Genomic DNA, 8,837 nt, shown 5'->3' with positions numbered 1-8,837 from the left:
TGTTTGTTTGTACTAGGAATTGAACTAGGAGCACTTTACCACTGAAACACATCCCCAGTTCTTTCTATTTTTTTTATTTTTGAGACAGGGTGTCGCTAAATTGCTGAAGCTGGCCTTGGAATCGATCCTACTGAGTGGCTGGGATTACAGGCTGCACCACTTGAGCCCGGCTAATGGCTACTCTTTTCCTTTCCTTCCTTCTAATGTCGGCCAGACACTGCCTTTAGGTGTTGTGTATATCGTGATGAAAAGAACAGCGAAGAGTGAGAGGGGACAGACAATAACCAAGTCAAGAGTTGACACTACTTTCAACTAGAGTTAAAACGATGAAGAAATGAAAACAAAGTGCTATATTTAATTAAAGGAAGGGTGCCATTTAGATTTAGTAGTGTGATTAGAAGCAAGGGAGTGATGTGACCTAAAACACTGATCCAGTATTAAAAGACTCCTAGAACTAATAGAGTGGAAGCAGGGAGGCCTCTAGAGTTGTAGATGTCCAGGTCAAACAAATGGTAATACAAGCTCAAGGGTAGTAGTGGAGAGAAACACTGGGCCCTGGGGCTCAGCAGGAACCCAGCCAAAAAGGTGTGTTTCCCTTTAAGGGTGAGCCGCAGGGGCGGGGTTCATGATCGCTGCTGGCTAGCAGAGGGCGGCAGTTCCGAGGCGGGAAGAGCGCCCTTTGGAGTGCGCGCGCGCCAGGCGGGGGTGGGACTTGGGCGAATCCGCATGGCTAGCTCAGGCCCCGGATGAGGAAGTGCGGGGGAGGGGGGGAAGGGGGGGGAAACCATAGAGACGGAGAGGCGGTAGCGGCCGGAGCGCCCACTGTCTCTCGGCTCCGTAGGCTCAAGTAGACTTGGCGGCAGCGGGGCTGCGTCTGCAGAGGCCAAGCTGGAGGGGCAAGCACCGGCCGGGGATCAGGCCTCAGGGTAAGAGGCCCGTGGTCGGAAGGCTTCGGGCTTAGCCGCTCCGCCCCACAACGCCCTGCGGGAACCCTCCTTCGGGCGGTGCTGGCAAAAGGGGAGCCCGGGCCCCCGCCTTTCGGGGCGCTGAAGCAAGCGGAGGCTACGCTGCGGGCGGCCAAACGACCCAGAAAGAGGGAGGAGACTAGGGCCCGCGTCGCTAGGGGAAAAAGGCTTCTCCGAATCATGGCTGCAAAGGGCGAGAGAGACTGCTTTGCAACCGAGATCGGAGGGGATCCCCCAACTTCTCTTCTTCGAAAGGCTGACGCCCCTTGTGGGCGTACAGTCTTTCTTGGTTCTGGTCTGTTAGCGGTGGGGGACCCAGTCCCAGGGTGCGAGAGGGGATTCGAACATAAGGAAAGATGGGGGTAACCCCCAAATGAGAACGTTCACTCCACTTTGTCAGTGTCGTTCAGGTGAAGAGGGAAATTTTCCACTTCCTAAAGTATTAGAAAGGATCTACCTTCCCTGTAAGTTTAAAAAGTCTTGCCTTCCCTTGTCCATTTTTCACCTTTATCCCAAGATATAGAGAGGAGGACCCTGAGTTAACTTTATAGTATCAGAAATCAGCTTTTTCTCCCCCTCCCCCAATCATGACCAGAGAGGGAGCCTTGGTTTTCTTCTTCCCTTTTAGTCTCAGTGTGAAGTGAGCTCTTTCTCCTTTGCACAGTTAAGCCCATGGCTTTTAGGGGCTGGGGCTGTAGGTCAGTGGCAGAGCACTTGCCTAGCATGTGTGAGGCATTGGGTTCATCACATTTAAAAAAAAATTTGAAACAAATAAAATAGAAACATGCTGACCATCTACAACTACCAAAAAAAAAAAAAGAAATCATGGCTTTTAGATCGTGATAGTTGCAAAGCCTCTCCCATCTAACATCTTTGTGACCTTGACTCATCCCTTAACTTAGATCATTTCGAATTTGGGTTACTCCTTTTTTTTTTTAATATCTAAGGGAGAATTTGTGTTAATGCTTAGTATATCGTAATTTTTTGGCAAATTGTTACTGTTAATTCGTTAAGAAAGAAAACTGGGACTGGGGACGTAGTCCAATGGTAGAATGCTTCACTGCATGCACAATGCCCTGGATTAAATCACCAGCACCAAAAAAGAAAATAAATATCTTGCCCAAAGAAGCAGGTGTTTGCATACATCTACCTCACTATCACCACCCATCAAAAGTATTCAATACCTATCCACTGGAGAGGAAGACTTTTTTCCCCACCCCAGGATGGAGAAAGTGTACCTTCCACTCCCCTCAGATCCTTACAATGCTCTAAATTAACAAAGAAGGCCTAGCTGAAAATAATCAGGAAAAAATACTTAGTTTTTTGAAACAGCTCAGTACCCACTTAGGGAGACTGATGCCAGAAGTCACCCTTTCCTTTGTGCACGTAATCTGTCACTTCTTCCTGAGTGATTAGAGATGTCTTTTTCCATTCCCCTTACTTGCTCTAGTGTCCAAAAAAACAAAACAAAACAAAAAAACCGCTTTCTCCTCACAGCCTCCCTTTCACACATCTGCCAAGAGGATGATTCTAATTTCTTTTTTGTATGTTTTCCCAAGAAAAATTCGAGACTACTCTTTTTCCCTTATCTATCTAGTGTGGTATAAATGGTTTCTTTTCTCCTCTTCCTCTGGAAAATAGATGAAGATCTTTTATGCAGGGAGTCTTTGTCAGTAGAAATCAGGAGCATTTTCACTGTTTGATTCTCCATATGGAGACAGAGGGGTCCTTTTTCTGCATGCTAATAAAGGAAGGAAAAGGGAAATAGTGGTTGATGCTTTTGAGGTTTCCTGCACATCCCCTGTTGAGCTGGGCCCGATTTAGTATATGTGCGACCTTGCCTTGCTTCCAATTTGTCTTGAAATCTTGCTAAAAGATCTTCTTTCTCTCTCCCTCAAGAAGAGGCCCCTTCTTGGAATTCCCTCATGGAGGAATTGGCTACAGTGTCTGAATCTTTGGAAAATAAAGCCTCTTTCGGGAAAAGGAGTGTTGTGAACTTCTAAGGGCCTGATCATTATTGTGAGTATTGTTCCTTGACACAAGCATGACAGCCCCTGGTGTTAACAGCCCTTTTGCATTGGAATTAAAGGGAGAGGAAACCTTCAGCTCCTGGATTGTTGGGGCACATAGTTTCCTGTTACGCTCTGTTGTCCCGCTCCCCCTACTTTTTGCTTTATTCCTATAAATTTTATGCCTCCACAACTTTTGTTTTGGGGAGTGGTGAATGAATAAAATATAAGTTGCCGCTTTGTCAAAAATCATGAAATACTCTAATGAGAACTGCAACATTAATTCTTCAATGATATGTTTTGTATTTAATGTGGGATGAGAATTAACATTGCCGAATTACCTGAAGGCACACCAAAGAGAAGTTTTACATCTTTTCTGTGTGTAAAATGTTTTTAAATTACCTCAGATGCCCTTGAGTACCTGTGAAGAGGATTAGTCTGAGCTCTGTACTACCATTGTTGATGTGTGTAGGTGTGTTTTGCTGAAACAAAGAGAAATAGAAAAGTTATCTTTTAGAGTCATGAGGTTTTTAAGGGTGTGATTATTTTGTTTAATTTGTTAATTTTACATGGGAAAACAAGGCTGGGAAAGTTCACTTAACTTTCACTTAGCATAATTTACTATGTAGCTGATGAATGGAATCAGAATAGGAACCCTGGCTGCCTGATTTGGGAGACCAGCAATTAGATTGCTCACCATAGTTCTTTTGCATTTGAACAAGATCAGTAGGTAATTGCTCTTAACTCAAAAAGAATTTTTCTTTCTTTCTTTTTTCTTTTTTTAGAAGAATTTTACAGCATGCTTCATGTAAACATTAGTTAATTTGGTTTTCCCCCACAGATAAGTTTATTTCCTAATCTTACACTTTTTTTGTGTTGTGGTAAAGATGACAAGCCAGTAGCAGCTGGCAAGTGTCATTAGTAAATGGATAGTTTATTTTTGTTAGACCTCAGACTAGATAATTATCTGGTATCCCCATCCAATAGGTTGATTTTTAAGTCATTAGAAAGGATTAGCTGTAAATAAATCCCTGCCTACATTTTATAAGCATGTGTTACTTTTTTTTTTTTTTTTAACTTCAAGTTTATTTAACACTTGAATGTAAAACCTTTGATGATTGAGGCACAGAACTGTCAGTTGGGAAGATACCCAATAAAATAAAGGGCTGATACTAGTTTTTTATTGTTATGCATTTGGGTCTTGGAAAATAATAGAGAAAACATTAACAATTTATTCCCAACTGTTTTTTTAAAAAGTAAAATTTTTTAATACAACATACAGCTAAGTCATCAGTTATCTCTCCGCCAAATTAACAGTGTTAATGGTTTGTATTCATTCAAAATATTTTTCTATGTGCATATATATTTTACCAGTGAGAGTCCTGATGTATATTTTAGTTTAGTAAAAAAAATATTCCAGGCAGTTTTCTATATGGAGAGATGTTTCTACATCATCAGTTTTAATTGCTGCATTGGGTTTGTAATTTTAGTTTTGTGTGTGCTCATGTGGTACTGGGTTCTGTGCTCTACTACTAAGCTACCTCTCTAGCCCTTTATTATTTTTTATTTGAAACAGGTCTCGCTAAGTTGCCCAGGCTGGACTCAAACTTATGATCCTCCTGCTTTAGCCTCAGGAATTTTAGTTTTTAGTACCAAAATAGTGTTCTGTTACTGCTGTCTTGTGGTACTGCCTGTATTTTGATAGATGGTGATGTGAGAGCTAGAGAGCTGACAGTAATTTTAATCTGCACTTTAGGCTTGCATGTGAATATCACTTTGCCTCTGAGGGATCCAGCTGTTCTCTTAGAGTATAGTGTTTTAGTAACTAAACTTCAGATTTGGTTTAGAAATTTTTTTGGGTATGAGAATACTGGAGATTTGCCCCAAGGCACTTTACCACTGAGTATATCCCTAGCCCTTTTAAAAAAATTTTTGAGACAGAGTCACTAAGTTACTTGAATTTGTGATCCTCCTGTCTCAACCTTCATTTTGTTGTTGTTTTTATTTGTTTGTACTAGGGATTGAACCCAGGGTTGCATCCCCAGCCCCTTTTTTAATTTTTAATTTATTTTATTTTATTTTTTAATTTTGAGTCAGGGACTCACTAAATTGCTAAGGGCCTTGCTAAGTTGCTGAAGCTGTCAGTCACTAAGTTACTTGAATTTGTGATCCTCCTTCCCCAACCTCCAAAGTTGCTGTGATTGTAGGCTTTTGCCACCATGCCCCAATTGGCTTAAAAATTTGAGACCTAGAGTTGGACTCCCAACAAAAAGGAGGGAGTGTCTATTATGCTTCCACAGCAAGTATGCCTAATTATTTTACAGGTTGAAAATTCTTAAAATTCTATACAAATGAGTATCAAGAGATAACAATTTTATGATATTTGTGTCTTTAAAGCTTTAAAGTTCTGTTTTAGCTAGTGCCCATTTACAGTATAGATGAAGGCATAAGAAAGGTAAAGGCACTGTTTTCCTTGAGGAACGTTTTGTATCATTTTATGTGATTATCAGTATTCATTCTTTTTGGTAAGAATCTGTTTAGAAAGCTGAGCATGGTGGCACACACCTGTAATCCCAGTGACATGGGAGGCTGTGGCAGGAGGATTCAAAGTTTGAGGCCAGCTTCAGCAATTTAGCAAGGCCCTAAGCAACTTAGTGAGACCGTGTGTGTGTGTGTGTGTGTGTGTGTGTGTGTGTGTGTTTAGTATATATATATATTTAGTAAATGTATAGTTGTGCATGACTTTATGTGGCGTGACCTTTGGAAGAAAATCTTGAAGTAGTACTTGGGGATTAGAAACCAGTAGGGTTTAGCCAGGCAGAGTGGCGCATGCCTGTAATCCCAGCAGCTCAAGAAGCTGAGACAGGAGATTCACAAGTTCAAAGCCAGCCTCAGCAAAAGCAAGGCACTAAGCAGCTCAGTGAGACTGTCTCTAAATAAAATACAAAATAGGGCTGAGGATGGGACTCAGTGGTCAAGTGCCCCTGAGTTCAATCCTTAGTACCAAGAAAAAAAAAAGAAAAAAAGAAAGCTGTAGAGTTTATTAGAGACACTATAGGAGTTGAAGCCATAGTTTGTGTTACGCTAGTTGTGTAAAAAAAATTGAGTCTGAGCTCTAGAAAAGTGATACTGATGTTGAGAGGCAATTGTAGGGGCTGGTGTGTAGCTCAGTGATGGAGCACCTGCTTAGCATGAACAAAGCCCTTGGTTGAATAGGGTGGGGGAGGAAACAAGGAAGGAGAGACCACGTAATATACTGAGGGCATCTTATTCATCTTTGTTTCTTGCAGCTGTTTGCATGTAGAAAGACTCAATTATTCTTTTGATTAAACGGGCTCTATTATAGACGTGGGGGGGGCGGGTCCTATCCTTCGCAAGTGAAATGTAGGTCAGGAATTGAGAGTTGATGGATTGGGGATGGGGCATTTTCTTTATCTTTTTTTTTTTTTTTCCCCATGCAGTTTTAGGGATCCAAGTCAGGATCTTACGTGCTCGGCATGTGCTCTACGTTGAGATTATAATCCTAGCTTTTTATTTTTTCCCCCCAGTGCTGGAGATGAAACCCAGAGCCTCCTGCATACTAGGCAATTACTCTACCACCATACTATATCCCAAGCCCTTTTATATTTAAGACAAAGTAGCCAAGACTTGAATTTGTAACCCTCCTGCCCCAGCCTCCCAAGATGCTGGAATTATAGGCGTGCTCCACCATGTCCAGCATCCCCATCTGTTCTTTTAAAAATCAGTTTTATTAAAAAAAATAATTCACAGCTGGAGTGAGGTGGTGCACACCTGTAATCCCAGAGATTGAGACAGGAGGATTGCAAGTTCAAAGCCAGACAGTCTCATCAATGGTGAGGCACTAAGCAACTCAATGAGACCCTGTCTCTAAATAAAATGCAACACAGGACTGGGGATATGGCTAAATGGTTGAGTGCATCTGAATTCAATCCACAGTATCAAAATATATATGTGTGTGTGTGTCACATGAGCTGGGATGTAGCTTGCATAGGCCTCAGGTTAAATCCTCAGCAGTGCCAAAAAAAAAAAAAAAAAAGATAATTTACATATCATAGAATTTACCAATTTAAATTATACAAATCAGTAGTTTTTAGTATGATCACCTTTTTCAATTTTAAACATTTTTATTACTTTAAAAAGAAAGTGTCCATTAGTTGTCAGTCCCTAGTTATCCAACACTCCCAGCTGTAAGCAACCATCAATCTATTTTGTCTTTATAAATTATATATCCTTTTGTGTGTGTGCATGTGGTGCTGGACATCAAACCTAGGGCCTCCTTCATGCTAAGGAAGCCCTGTACCACTGAACTAAATACCTAGCCCTACCTTTTTCCATTCTTGACATTTTATATAAATGGGATTCTATAACATGTGGTTCTTTATGTTTATTTCAATTATCATAGTGTTTTCAAAGTTTATTTGTGTTCTAAACTGAATTAATACTGCAACCCCACCCCCAACCCCAGTACTGGGGGAATGGAGTGCTTTACCAGTGAGTTGAACTCCCCCACCCTTATCTATCTATCTATCTATTTTTGGTACCAGGTATTGAACTTGGGCACTCAACCATTGAGCTATTGAGCCATATCTCCAGCCCTGTTTTGTATTTTATTTAGAGACAGGGTCTCACTGATTTGCTTAGCTCCTCACCGTTGCTGAGGCTGGTTTTGAACTCCTGATCCTCCTGCCTCAGCCCCCTGAACTACTCGGATTACAAGCGCATGGCAACACACCCAGTTTGAGATTGTTTTGAGGTAGGGTCTGTCTTTCTGAATTGCTGAGGTTGGCCTTAAATTTGAGCTCCTACAGCTTCTGCCTCTGGTATAGCTGGGATTATAGGCATGTACCAACACACCCTTGTGGGCATGTGCTTTTCATTTGTTTTATTTTGTGGTAATGGGGATTGAACCCAGGGTCACTCTAGCACTGCGTATATCCCCAGCCATTTTAAAAAATTTATTTATTTTTTAATAGGCTGTTGCCTACAGAGGCCTGAAACTTGTCATCCTCCTGCCTTAGCCTCCCAAGTGGGTGGGATTACAGAAATGAGCCCATAATTATGCCTGGCTGACAAACTTGAGCTTCACAGTATCCTCTCCTGCCAATTATTCTTCCAATCTGTATGTAGTCTGACATCCAAAAATTAGATTGGGTATGTTGTTGGGGAAAGGAAGCTGAACCAAGTTAAATTTGGGCACTTCCTGCTTATTTTGACATCAAATAACAATTCCATTTTATCTCTACTAATTCTCCTTATCCCGACATAAATGACCTAATATCTGAAGTGCCCCCAGAAATATCCAGGTGGTAGATTAAAAGGGGAAAATTTTAACTCTAAAAGGGATAAATTTATCATAGCACGTTGAAAGTCTTTCACATGGAGAATCTCATTTGATTCTTTTTTTATAATTAATTTATTTATTGTAATTAGTTCATTTGATTATTGCTGTACTTCTTTACACAAGTTTGTGTGCTAATTTTTTGTATTCAAAATACAAGTCTTTTTTTATCAGCCCTCCTGTATTACCTAAATTTCATGGACTGGCAATCTGATTTCTTTATAATTTCTAGAGTTTTAATTAGTAATGTAGCTTTATGTCATTTTGCCTCTGGGGAGGGTTCCTTAACACTTATATTCTCCTTCCTTTAGTTTAGGGTTAGGAAAAGCATCAAGAATCAAAGTGCTGGGGTCGTGACTCAGTGGTACAGCGCTTGCCTGGCATGTGTGAGGCACTGGGTTTGATTCTCAGCACCACATATAAATAAATAAAAAGAAAGAAAGAATCCAAGTATCTTATTTGGTGAACCAATTTCTGCCTCGGTCAAGTCAAAGTGGATTTTGG

General features: G+C 41.0%; 1 protein-coding gene across 6 annotated transcripts in view; it reads left to right on the top strand.

The window, feature by feature from the left end:
- The first annotated feature begins 803 nt into the window (after nt 1–803).
- Prr14l (proline rich 14 like) overlaps nt 804–8,837 on the top strand; it is a 66,316-nt gene continuing 58,282 nt past the window's right edge. For all 6 annotated transcript variants that reach the window (XM_071615598.1, XM_071615596.1, XM_071615584.1 and 3 more), the window contains exons 1-2: nt 804–926; nt 2,865–2,984. The gene's annotated coding sequence lies outside the window, so the exon portion shown is untranslated. The remainder of the gene's footprint in view (nt 927–2,864; nt 2,985–8,837) is intronic.

This window comes from Marmota flaviventris, chromosome 1, assembly GCF_047511675.1.
Source record: "Marmota flaviventris isolate mMarFla1 chromosome 1, mMarFla1.hap1, whole genome shotgun sequence".
Taxonomy (NCBI): Eukaryota; Metazoa; Chordata; class Mammalia; order Rodentia; family Sciuridae; genus Marmota; species Marmota flaviventris.
This window is presented reverse-complemented; position numbering and strand designations above follow the sequence as displayed.